This window comes from Enhydra lutris, unplaced genomic scaffold, assembly GCF_002288905.1.
Source record: "Enhydra lutris kenyoni isolate GAN:26980312 unplaced genomic scaffold, ASM228890v2 scaffoldscaffold24, whole genome shotgun sequence".
Lineage (NCBI taxonomy): Eukaryota > Metazoa > Chordata > Mammalia > Carnivora > Mustelidae > Enhydra > Enhydra lutris.
The window spans coordinates 31,325,454-31,338,521 of NW_019154108.1; the positions used below are offsets into that span (position 1 = coordinate 31,325,454).

The following is a 13,068-nucleotide window of genomic DNA, read 5'->3' on the forward strand; positions in this document are numbered from 1 at the left end:
ACAAAACAAACTGAGGGTTGATGGGGGGAGGGGGGTTGGGGGGGTGGGATTATGGACATTGGGGAGAGTATGTGCTATGGTGAGTGCTGTGAAGTGTGTAAACCTGGCGATTCACAGACCTGTACCCCTGGGGATAAAAATATATGTTTATAAAAAATAAAATTAAAAGAAAAAAAAAAGAATACCTTGTGTCTTAGAAAAATCTCAAGAAAATATGATCTTTCCCCTAAGTCTATCAGGTCCTAGAATAAGAAGAAACAAAAGAAAATAAAAAGCAATCAGCTAAGCCAAGATATCAGACACCAGAGTTTTCTCTAAACTGATGACTAGAATGCGTAAAAAATGAACAAGCATGCCCTGTAAGCTGCCAAGAACTTATTATGTTGTCCTCTATGTTATGTAGCATTGTTTGCACATGAGAAAAAGAATAGTACGAGTGGGATTTGCTTGAAATGAGGTTTTTGTTCTTAACTTTTTTTTCCTTTTACTAGAAGGTCCAGGGCTTCAATGTAAAGGAAAATTAACAGTCGAATTACCAGTAGCATGTTTCTGTCCGTCAACAAACAAAAGCAAAAACACACAACCTCCTCCCTCCCCTCTCACCCACCTCACCTCTGACCATGTGCACAAAATGGAATCTGCAGTAAGAGCAACGGGTCCCCCCACCGCCTGCGGTCTATTTATCCCACACGTGAATTTAAGCCAACAAGAGAAATGCGGTGTAGCCCTCTAAACCTTTGGGCAGGGCACTCCTTAAAGCAGGTAGAACAGCCTGCAGAATAGTCCCTCCCTGATCTCTCCCCACCTCCTGCAGACATGCAGGCACCAGAAGAAATCACCAGGGCTCAGTCTGAGCATGTGGCCATTGGACCTGGCAAACCTGCCTACCCCTGCCCCAGGAAGGTCCCAGTGTGCACTGTCACCCACTCCATGCCCCCACAGCAGGGGACTTCCTGAGCAGAGCACGCCACAGCAATGCATGTCCAATCTGATACTGGTGCCCAGAAGATGTTGGCCACAACTCCAGCATCATTACTGTATTTCCCTTCTGGACAGAAAAAGACTCCTCAAACACACGCACAAATTCAGCATCATAAGAAATGGAAGAATTATATGGATGTCAAAAAATTTCTTTGTAAATTATTTTAGTGGAAAAACAAAGACTCTATAAACCTCAGAATATATGTAAAGCTGTGGATGCTGACTTCCCTCCTCCCTTGTTAACACTTCTGAAAGTGGTCACAGGTCCCGCCCTCCTTTGCAGGGACCATGGGAGGGGTTGTAGTAAAGGCAGTTTCCCTCTCTGGGCTAAGCACCTGGCATAGGGCTCTGGCAGGTCTGCGTGTCACCAGCCCAGGGAGGGGCTGCAGGCGGGCCTCCCCTCACCTTTTCAGTGTGCTGGCAAGGCAAGAACTCACCCTGAGGCTGCTCAGGAGGGATCTGTCACTCAGCTTCCTCTCCCCAAAGAATGTATCCTCCCTTTTGCTAACAACCAAAAAAGCTGCATACAAATGTCTGAGAACAATAAGACAGGAATCATGGGTCGTCTAAAGAGGCACTAGACTTTTTCCAAAGCTAAGTGAAATACAAGATGCTTTGTACTCTGAAGTGCAAGGCAGCCCAGAACGTGTAAACACAGGACATAAATGTGATCACATCCCAGAACCACTTGACACACAGGAATCATGGGCTCCTCTTCCCGCACCAGGGACCCACATCTTCTCTCCAGAACTCAGCCCGGCTGCCCCAGCTTGTGGGGTCTGTGGGCCAATGGGGAACCAACTCCGCTGACCTCACCACACGGACGACTGAAGGGGGAACGTTTTCTCTGATTTGCTGGTCTGTCTTTACCGTCAGGATCATTAATATCCCCTCAGATAAATGATTTTGTCCATCAGTCCTATCAATGCTAACCACAGCTGTTGCGGAAGTTATGCTAGCGCCAAGCGTCACCCAACCACCCAAATCCTCAAAGTTTTAACAAGAAAGTGGGCATTAGACAGTGTCCCAGACTCAGGCAGCCTTCCCAGTGCCCCTGATGTCCCTGCAGACTCTCTAGTTCCCTCTGCGTCCCCATCTTCCAACTGGACGCTTCTCCCAGGAAACAGAGTTTTTGGTAATCAGAATCCCACGATCATTCTTAGTTTTACTGCAAACGCATCATTAGGTGGTTATATAAGAGCTACACAGACTTGTGCAGGCTGGCCAAGGGGCCTAATCACCAGTTCTAACATTTCCCCCACTACTGGTAAAATTCACTCCAAGTGCCAAATCATGACTTACACATGGATTTTTGGAACATAACCTGCTTCTTAAATTGGAGACTTCTTTTGATGGAGTAGGCACTAGTAGAGAGTAAACAACCACTTGAACTCTGACTGGCTTGTATTTGAAATAAGTCACACGAGCTTCCTATGATTCAGGTTCTTCAATCTTAAAATAGGAACAATCAAACTGACTTTATAAATAAGTTGTGAATTAGAAGCAAAAAATAATTAAAAGCGAAAACAGAAAAAAAATATTCTAAGAAATGTCTGTGGATTAAGTTCAGTGGGTGTATTTGGCCTGGAAAATAGCAAAGTTTTGATCCGAAGTCAAGAAGAGATCCGACGGCCTTACAGACAAAGATCTTATTTCTTTAGAAAAAGATCTGGTCTGAGCCTAAGACAGAGAGAGCTGAGAGGAAAGCAGATGAGACAGAGGAAGAGTCCACTTAATAAAAAGGAACTATCCTGACAGATGTAATGCCACATGATTATGTCTGCAGTGAGGTTTAAAGAAAGTTCTGGATCAAATGCCCTCAACTGCAAATCACCCATTTTCCCTGGGGCCATCACACATGGAGGAGGCCAAAAGAAAGCTGTTCTGAGTTGCTACTGGCTTGAGGTGTGACAGGGCCCCATGGCCAGAAATATCAGTGTATTTCCCTGTTGTTAGTGAACACAATGCACCAGTATCAATACACTCAAAGCCACTAATCCCACACCCCTTATCTCACCTCTTCTACCAGCGTTCTTGTAACGAGTGCTTTGGCAGTTCGGGGGCCATAAAGCCTTGGGTCAAGTACCATCTGCTGATTACATTTTAAAATTTAATTCCTTTTTTCTTTGATCCTCAGTTCTTCCCATGTATTAATCAGAATAATAATCAACATCCATCTCATAGGACCACCATTAAGGGCTTAGAAGAGGAAGGAAAGCTTCCAGGCTCATTTACAAGGCCAGCCTTACCCTGATAGTAAAACCACACAAGAACACTGCAAGGAAGAAAACTACAGGCCAATATCCCTGATGAACATAGAGGCAAGACCCCCCAAGGAAATATTAGCAAACTGCATTCAAGAATACATTAAAAGGATTATACATCGTGATCAAATAGGATTCATTCCAGGGATACAAGGATGGTTCCACATTCATACATCATTCAATGTGACACATCACATTAACAGAATGACAGAGAAGAATCATACAGTCATCTCAATAGTTGTAGAAAAAGCTTCTGACAAAATTCAACAAACATTTGTGATAAGTCTCAACAAAGTGGGTACAGATGAACAGACCTCAATGTAGTAAAGAGCACATATGACAAACCCTCAGCTAACATCATCTGTAATGGTGAAAATCTGAAAGCTTCTCCTTTACCATCAGGAACAAAAGAAGGATGTCTACTCTTGACACCTTTATTTAACACAGTATTGGAAGTCCTAGCCAGAGCAATTAGGCAAGAAAAAAAAAAAAAAAAAGTCAGAAGAGAAGATGTAAAACTGTCACTCCTTGTAGACGGTATGGTATTATGCATAGAATCCCCTGAAGACTCCACCACAAAACTGTGAGACTAAGTGAATTCAGTGAAGTTGCAGGATATGAAATCAATATACAAAATCATAAAGGCTGTGCATTGATGATGGAAGAATTATCATAATTGCATGATTGAGTGTTAAGAATATAAAGAGATAAAGAATAATGCCTCCTAGCTTTAAAGCCAAAATTATGCTTAAAACAGCAGCTGAGGGGGGCCGGGGTGCTGCAGTTAATGAAGCATCTGACTTCGGCTCAGGTCATGATCCCAGGGTCCTGGAATCAAGCCCCAGTCCGGCTCCCTGTTCCACGGGAAGCCTGCTTCTCCCTCTCCCTCTGCCTGCTGCTCTGCCTACTTGTGCTCTGTCAAATAAATAAATAAAATCTTAAAAAAAAAATATGGGGCACCTGGGTGGCTCAGTCAGTTAGGTGTCTACCTTCAGCTCAGGTCATCATCCCGGAGTCCCAGGATCAAGCCCCACATTAAGCTCCCTACATAGCAGTAAGCCTGCTTCTCCTCTGCCTACCCCTCTCCCTGCCTTGTGTTCTCTCTTTCTAATAAATAAATAAAATCTTAAAAAAAAAAAAAAGCCCAAAACCCAGCAGCTGAGACATCTGTTGCTTAGAAGAAATAGTGTGGCTGGATCTGAGTCCAAAAGCTGACTCTACTACTTTCCACCTTTGAGAACATGGGTCAAATGATTTACACTCTTACAGTCTCTACTCTTGGCTCTTCTGAGAGTTAAATTTCAAATGCAAATTAGCATAACCATCTAAGAGAGCAACATGGCACTCCAAAATAGGAATTTTAAATATTCCCCTCTTTTGACCACAGTACTACTAGTAATTTAGATTTTGGATATACTTGAATAATGTGTAAAGATAAATGTACTGATAAGGATGTTACAGACTGCACCACTGTCTGTACCAGTGAAAACTGGAAACAATCTAAAATATCAGCAATGGCAGACTTAAATTCTGTCATATCTGTACACTGGGTACTCTGCACCAAAAAAAAAAAAAAAAAAAAAGAATGCATTAGATCAGGCTATATTACTATGGAAAGAAGTCCAAAGTACATCTTTATGTGTAAATAAAACCTAGCTACAGAACAGCCTACAGGGTATGAATCCAGTCCACTGAAAAAGGAGAGAGATACTTATATATGGTAGATACACAGATAGTTTCCAGAAGGACATACAAAATGCTAGCACTGTTTCCTGCTGCAGAGCTGGACTGGGAATTTCTGGAAGGGTAGAGAAGACCTTCACATTTCATTTTCTGTAGTACCTATAACTTTGGCTATAACTGTATCTTCTTTATAGTAATAAAATATTAATAAAACAACGTAGAAAGTCTCTAGCACTGAGACTAGCATTTCACAAAAGGTAATTATCATTAAAATGTAAAAACAGAAACAATTTGTCTTTTACCTTACAGGATGACTAAACATCTATTCAGTGGGCGCCTTTTACATTGTTTATCAGTGGGCGTTTTACATTGTTTATCTTCCAAAATGTATCTGCTGTGTTACAGTAACACCCATACAATATACTGAGTAACTGGATGAAGCAGGAAATGAACAGGAAGTTGATGGGCAAGAATGGATGATACAACGTATTCAGGACAGGTTCCCATGTCAGGTTTCTGGAAACACACATGATGATCCACTGGACCAAAGGTATCTATGAACCAAGAAAGAGAACCATGACCAGTGCCACAGGTGGCTGGCAGATACCGCAGACCCTGCAGAGACCCCTTCGCCATGTTTCAACGTAGAGAGAAACGTCATCAGAGTTCTCGTGATTACAGGGATCACATGATCACCTCCTACTCTGGTTTGGGACCCAGAAAACTTACAATTTAGCTGTAGAATATACAATTATATGTAATATACATAATTAGTATAATTAAATATAATAATAAAGTAATACATACTTTTATAATATAAGGAAATTACATTTAAAAGACAGAAAGTAGGGACGCCTGAGTGGCTCAGTTGGTTAAGCATCTGCCTTCAGCTCAGGTCATGATCCCAGGGTCCTAGGATCGAGTCCCGCGTTGGGCTCCCTGCTGAGCAGGGAGTCTTCTCCTTCTGCCCCTTCCTCCCCTGCTCCTGCTTTCTCTCTGTCTCTGACAAGTAAATAAATAAAATCTTTGTAGTATATATATATGTATATATGTATATATGTATATATATATGTATATATATATGTATATATATATTTTTTAAATGAATAAAAATAAAAAGTGTCTCATTGAATATATTATTGTATAACCACAGTAGGACCTGTTTATGAAAATTTTATCCATCAACATATTGTATTCATCAACATATTCTCTAAAAAATAAGTTACAGGACACAGGGTCACAAAGGCCATCAAGCTATTTCGGTGGCTGGCAGAGCAGAGACCTCTAATGCATTGCGATGAAAACCTCATCATAGCTACCTGAAATTGGAAGTCAGGACTACGAGCACGGTCAGAAGACTACCAAGTTGAAATCTAAATGCCATGATGAAAAGAATACACAGACCTGCTCCAATCACCATGGTGACCTCCAGCACAGCCAGCATGACTTTTAACAAGGAGGGGCTCACCAGCTGGAGGAGCGCCCTCCCCACTCCCATCGATGGCTCCAGCATTCCACTAGCAGGACCCCACTTGACTTGACCCCCCAGACAAGCAGGCGGGGCAGCCATCACCAGTCCATTTTGCTGAAGAGAACTGGAGAAGTGGAGTCTCTAGTGGTTGACCAGGAAGCCTGAGGCCCAGGATTTCAGGGCCTTCTGCTAAAGGACTCTCTGTAAGTTCGATCACACATTCTAGTACAACCCTCACCTTTGGCAGATCCGTATCACCAAACCTAACAGCTGGCAGCAAGACGGGTTCCCTAGCATGGTTCCAAGCTCTAGCCAGTTACCTTTCCCAGAAGCATGATGCTCGCCACAGCACAGCTTCACGGAGTAAAACACAGAATAGTATCCCACCATTTCTCAAACTCAAGGATCACCTGGGGCTGTTGCTACAATGCAGATCTGGCTCCAGTCTGCCTGAGCGGGTCAGCAGGGCTCCAGCAAGATGCCCACACTGTGAGTCCTTGGAACACACCTTGAGCAGCAAGGCAAACCACAGACCTGCAGCAGGCCTCAGTTATGGCAAAAGATGCACAATTCCAGCAGCACGGGTCAGGCAGGGAAAGGACAGGAGTGCCAGAAACAAAGGCCTGCTGTTCCGATGAAGTAACACATTTTAAGAGGTTCTAGCTGGTAACTAAGTTTAAGGACAGTTTACTCAAGTGCTACAGGCACAGATTTCAATCATTCTGGTGCAACTCACAAATAGGGATCAAAGCACCGCGCCCAGTTCACGGGTGAGACAATCTTCTTCCCTCAGGTGGTACCAGATATCAGGGTATGGATGTATAAAGACACACCAGGTATAAAGGCATTCGGCCACCTGTATCCATTATTTATCAAATATATTTGAACATGAAATCATTCCTCTAAAATGGCTGGACGCTCGTCCTGAACAATGGCCTCATTTCTGATCACTGCTAGCAGGTTGGCCTGTTAATACTGGTGCTGTGGTCAGAAGGTTAAGTAGCTTCTCCAGGTGCAGCGAGGACATCCTGTGGGCTCTTCTGCAGTGGGGCTGCTAAGCTGGTCTATAGAAGGCCGTGTCTCCAAGGACTTTTTTACCCTTAAAGGGCACTAAAACTGTTTTTTTTTTTTTTTTTAAATCATCTCAGTGCATCAAGTGCTTTCCTTATAATACCTCTTTGTAGATATTACTAAACCCACTACAGAGAACCTGAAGGTTCAAAGTATTGAAGTGGAACTAATCTAAATGACACCATCGGGATTCTCTCTCAGACCAGCCCGCCAAGACTCTCCTGCCACCTCAAGATGCCCCCAGGAAAGGGCCCGGCTCCTGGAGCTTTAATGGGACCCCTGGAGGCAACAGATTAAAAAACTCAGTCTGAAGCCCCCACATGAAAAACAGCCTCTGAATTCAGTATTTCCTAAGACAGTTTCAGAAGGTACAATTCAGCATCCAAGAGCATCAGAGACAGATTTCACTGAATTATGAATCATGTTATGCAAACCTGAAAGGCAAGGCAGGGGGCTGAACTTTGTTGTCATGCACAATTTCAAAACATAACTGTGGCCTGAGAACCAAATCTGTATCTTTACTCAGACACTCAGGCTTGTGAAGGAACTGACAAGACAGGTCACACATGAGGAAACAGAATCTTCTTCCCTTCTGAGACAAGTTGCATTTTCTTATTTTTGTTTAAGTTCAGGAACTTCCTACCACAAAGCTCTCCTTCCACAAGAACACTTATCAGTTGTCTTCACTGATGAGAATTTCATACGTTACAAAGAACTATGCAGAAATGTTGTTATTATCTGAGTGGTAGTGAGAGTTAATGAGTGCTGCTGTCGTTCCCCTTCCTCAGAAATGGCACTAAAGCAGAAGTTGTCTTCCCTGAGAGACAGGGGTATACATTGGAGCACCTATCCTCTTGAGCACATGCTCCCTGAGAACCCCCTGCGTGCTCCAATGCTCTCCCCACACCACGAAGAAGCAAACTGACTGATCCCGGAAATCTGAGTCACAGATCACTCTTAGAATGAAAACATAACTACGTTCTATTCAATGTACATTATCAAGAAGGTAGTTTCCATTTACGATAATAAACACCACCTTTGAAAATGAAATCTATTATTTTTATATAACCTCTTTTAATATAACAGTTGATACTGATAAAGACATCATAAACCGTAAAAAATGTTTCATCAATAAAACAACTGTTCAGGGTATTTACAAACAGCTTCATGATATGGGAAAAAAATGGTCTGATAAATTTTCCCTCCCAGATTTACAACTAAAAAATATAAAAGTTAAATAACCTTAGGCAGATCTTACAGTGTCACTGCAAGTCTGAAAACCCGGAGTCTGGGAAGCAGTCCTATGACCAGTTGAGAATCCAGTCGTCTGAGCAGAGACCCACGTGGGGAAGTGCCAGGTCTTTCTCGGCTGCAGAAATGCCAATCTCCGTTTTCTTCTGTGTTTTATGATCAATGTGCCTTTGACAACAGGTCTTCCTGGGAAGAAATGTAAAATAAAGCTTATCTTTTACATGGGATAATGACAGTGAAGAATATCTTCTTGATGAACACTTGTCTCCTGAAATTCCTATTTCAGGAGGACCATCGCTGCACTGCGGTGATGAGGACAGTTTTCAGAGTTCCCTTTTCCAAGTTCATCCACAGAAATTATCATTCTGCACAGCAGGCACAACGTCTCCATACATCTATGGCCTTCAAAAAGAAAGGCTTCTTGTGTCTCTGAGTTTCAATTTCACATGAGCTCATGGGTAAAACTAAGACTATATAAAATAAAACCAGAGGTGTTTTCTCTCATTATTAGTATCAATCAAAGGTCTTTCACAGAAGTTCTGGAAAGCCTTCCTAGAGCCAGCCACGACCAGCGTCTAGACTCAGCCACAAATCTTGAAGGGAACCTAACACATACAACAAATGTTTACAAAGGTACGAGTCTCTTACAATACTCTCAACCCTTTCTGCACTTTAAAATCACTTTAGTAATATTTAAAAAAAAAAAAAATTGCAGACCCAGGGCCTTGACCCCAGAGGTTCCAACTGAATTCATACTGGAATGGACTGTGGTCATTAGTATTTTATAAAAGCTCCTCAGATGATTCCCATGTGTGGCTAGGGTTGAGAATCACTGATTTATGCTTCTTATTAATTAATGCTGACCAAGTCATAAGAGCAAGCAACAGACACTCAAAATATTCAACATGCAAAAAATATTGCTTCAAATGCAGAATGCTGCTCTCTACTCAAACAAATTTGGAACCGGTACTCCATGTCAGACGTGCTTTGGAGCATTTAGATGATCTTAACTTCTCTTCTGTAACAGTAAAGAGTCCTTCTGAAGTTCTGAAAGTGGGGACGAGGGCACAGTAAGGAGAAAGCCTTCGTCACACAGTCTGAGAGACAACAGTGAGGAATTCACATGCATCAATGTTGTGAAAAGGTGAAACACGGTGTCACGAGGCCTCAGACCCACAGATTATTTGAGATTGAAGTTTAGGATACAGCCAATTTGACTAACGAGTTTATTTAACCCTCAAGAAAAATTATGTCCCCAACCCCTTGTCAGTCTTCAAAATGAAGTCCTAAGCCCTTGTATTTTTTTTTTTTTTTTAAGATTTTATTTATTTATTTGACAGAGAGAGACACTGGGAGAGAGAGGACACAGGCAGGGGGAGTGGGAGAGGGAGAAGCAGGCTTCCCAGTGAGCAGGGAGCCCGATGTAGGACTCCATCCCAGGATCCTGGGACCATGATCTGAGCCAAAGGCAGATGCTTAACGACTGAGCCCCCCCAGGCGCCCCCCCAAGCTCTCGTATTAAAAGACCATGTTCTCTGAAGTTTTGTGCCAAAAAAAAAAAAAAAAAAGAAAGCAAGAAAAGAAAAAGACGTGTGATTGTATTTTAAGCATCTTAAATGTTCCAATGCTTAGACCAGAGAGCCTCAGACACCAGGCCTGCATCTCACCTCACATCCTGACAAGTAAGAATTAAAAGACACTCTGTCCATAAGCAGCAACCCCCCTCTGTGATAGGTCAGGCCAATGTGTAGGCCATAAGATTGCATCTGAAAATACTGCCTCAAGTGAAAACACGCAACAGGCAACCTTGCAATCTGGCGAGCTCTCTGGGAAACTGCAGCTCTTCCCCAGCAGACACAGGATCCTATTACGGAGCTTAACTGACATGGTGAACAGACCACAAGTAAACCCAAAGACACCAGGAATGTTAATACTTCACACATCTCAGAAACTCAAAACTGAGCAGCAAGCTCAAAGGAAAAACACGTCACTGAGATAAATCAAATCAAGACATTCTACTCCTACATATTGTGAGGCAAAAGAATGTGAGAGAATTTTTCAGATGTCCTCCCCAACACAGAAACTGAGATCAATCATCATGAAGGACTCCGGGCTGTTTGGTTTAGATGGTAACTGTTGTTTTTTAACACCGCTATTGGAATCATCTAAGCTTTCCCCACAAACGCTAACGGGTCTGATGGCAGGCTCCCACGCCCTGCTGTTCTGTGAAGTCTGAGCAGTAGCAAATCCGATTTCCTAGAGCAGCGCCCCAAAGGGGCTCTTTCTCCAGAGTCCAGCAAACAGCGTCGCAAGGACCTCTTTCATTCCACCGAGCAATTGAGCAGTCCCTCCAGGTACTAGTATGAGACACTGTTAAACATGCCTTTTTACTTAAAGAACTCTGAAATTTACCTGCAGCTTAGGGAAACATCAAATTCATAAAGACTTTTATTCTTACTTGCATTGGATCAGTAACTTCCCTGTGTGTGAGAACCTGGGTGTGACGTTCATAAAGCTGTTTGTCTTTATTGACATTATCACCATGAACAGTTGTGAGCTTGACCTGTTCTCCTGGAGGCAGCAGATGGACTGAAATCACAGTGACTGGCCATGCGGGATCCTCATTTGCCTACAATGGGAACCAACTCACGTTTTCCAGTGAAATAGGTGAAGGTCCTTTTTTAGCAAGCAGTTACTGAGCAGCTACTGTGTTCACCGCGAATGACTCTCTTGGAATCTGTGATGTGCACCTGGAGTGTATGAACCTGCTTCCTGGGGACTGAATCCATAAAGCACCGAAATCCAGATGGAGCCAACACAGTCCACCTTCTTCCCAGTCCTGCTTTCTCTAAGTTTTACTCAATTTACTTTGTTTTGTATTTTTCCCAAGAAGGACAGGCTAGGCACCTTGCCCGTCTTGTCCTAAACACCCAAGTGTACTTCCTGTGTTAGGGTGTGATCAGAACTCGCCATTTTAAAGACCAGGTGTTTTCACAGAGCCAGTGTGGCAAGGCTGCTGGCTGCGTTCTCGGTTATGGGCGAGGTATGCACCCTGCTCCCACCAGGCCTGCAAAAGGCACAGGACCAGCGTGTGCGACCCCCTGGCAAGTGGCTCCCCCACAGATGCCAACAAGGGCTGACTGGTTCAGTATAAACTACAGACAATGGGCTCAAATTAAAAAGGTGGGATGAATCGGTCTGAGGATACACAGTATTTTCTAGATGAGGCAAGGTTTACATGTGTTTTCTAAGCTGCTTCATAGGTCAACCATTTCGGACACTTCCACATTTTTCATAATCAGTGCAAGCAGGTCCTGCTCACAATCCTCCAGCTCACATCTAAGATGGAAACTAGATGAAGTATGGAAGATACATGAAAATACTCTGTCTTACTTGTGTACACTGACACAAGAAGTTACAAATGAGATGTAATCTAATAGAGTATTCCAATGTTCAAGTTTGGCAATGAAAGCAGGTAGATTAATTAGACACATAAAGTGTAAAATAAATGACATAATGCAAAAAGATTATTTATTTTAGCATTTTAAGAATAGAAATGTGTCAGCAGACATTAAAACCACATGGGGCAGTAAATCCACTGTCCACAAGTAAAACACGTATTAGTTTGGCATTTATTTACATAGCTTAGTGACTCCTGAGGCTTCAAAGGGAACTAGAGTTTTCTTAATTATAAATACTATGATTGAAAACAACCTTCATGTGGGTAAAAAGGATACATTCATTCTTTTTCTTTCAACAGGAATACCTGTTAGACAAAATTTTACCAAATTGTTAACTGTGCTCTCAATTTCTTGCATTATCACCAAAGAAACTCATTTATGGTCAATGATTGGCATGAAATACCTCAGTTTTGACAACGTTTTTAATCTGCTTAATTTCTTTAAAATTCACATTTGACTCTCAGACAAATATTGCACAAGTTATACTAGTCTGAATTTTCCTGCCAGTGGCATAGCAATTGTCCATTCTATTTTAAGCAGAAGTGAACACGGCAGGGATAAGAAGGATGTCCTTTAAGGTGCAGACTTGCAACGGGCAGTAAACCAGTCAGAAAACTCATGCAGGGTAAAGAATCCACACAGCAACACTGAACTACCACCATCAAACCTGCTAAGACACTAAAACCTCCCTACCCCCAACACTGGACAGAAAAGGTAACCATGTAACAGGAGAGTGGTGCTAAATATCACTACTACAGGGTTCATTGGTATAATACATAAATGTACCAAATCAATACACCCACGCCTACAATTTACACAATGGTAAATGCCAAATGTATTCAATAAGAAAGAAAACATGTAAACTTGGCCCACGTATTCTGACTTC

General features: G+C 42.4%; 1 protein-coding gene across 5 annotated transcripts in view; it reads right to left on the bottom strand.

Moving 5' to 3' along the window:
• Window positions 1-13,068, bottom strand: part of LOC111150740 (dispatched RND transporter family member 1) — a 181,786-nt gene that overhangs the window by 47,486 nt on the left and 121,232 nt on the right. For 2 of the 5 annotated variants that reach the window (XM_022508318.1, XM_022508317.1), the window contains one exon: window positions 8,729-8,907. The exons of 2 other annotated variants lie outside the window; for them this stretch is intronic. The gene's annotated coding sequence lies outside the window, so the exon portion shown is untranslated. Of the gene's footprint in view, window positions 1-8,712; window positions 8,908-13,068 lie in introns of all 5 variants that reach the window. One more of the 5 variants, XM_022508315.1, reaches the window with a different exon arrangement.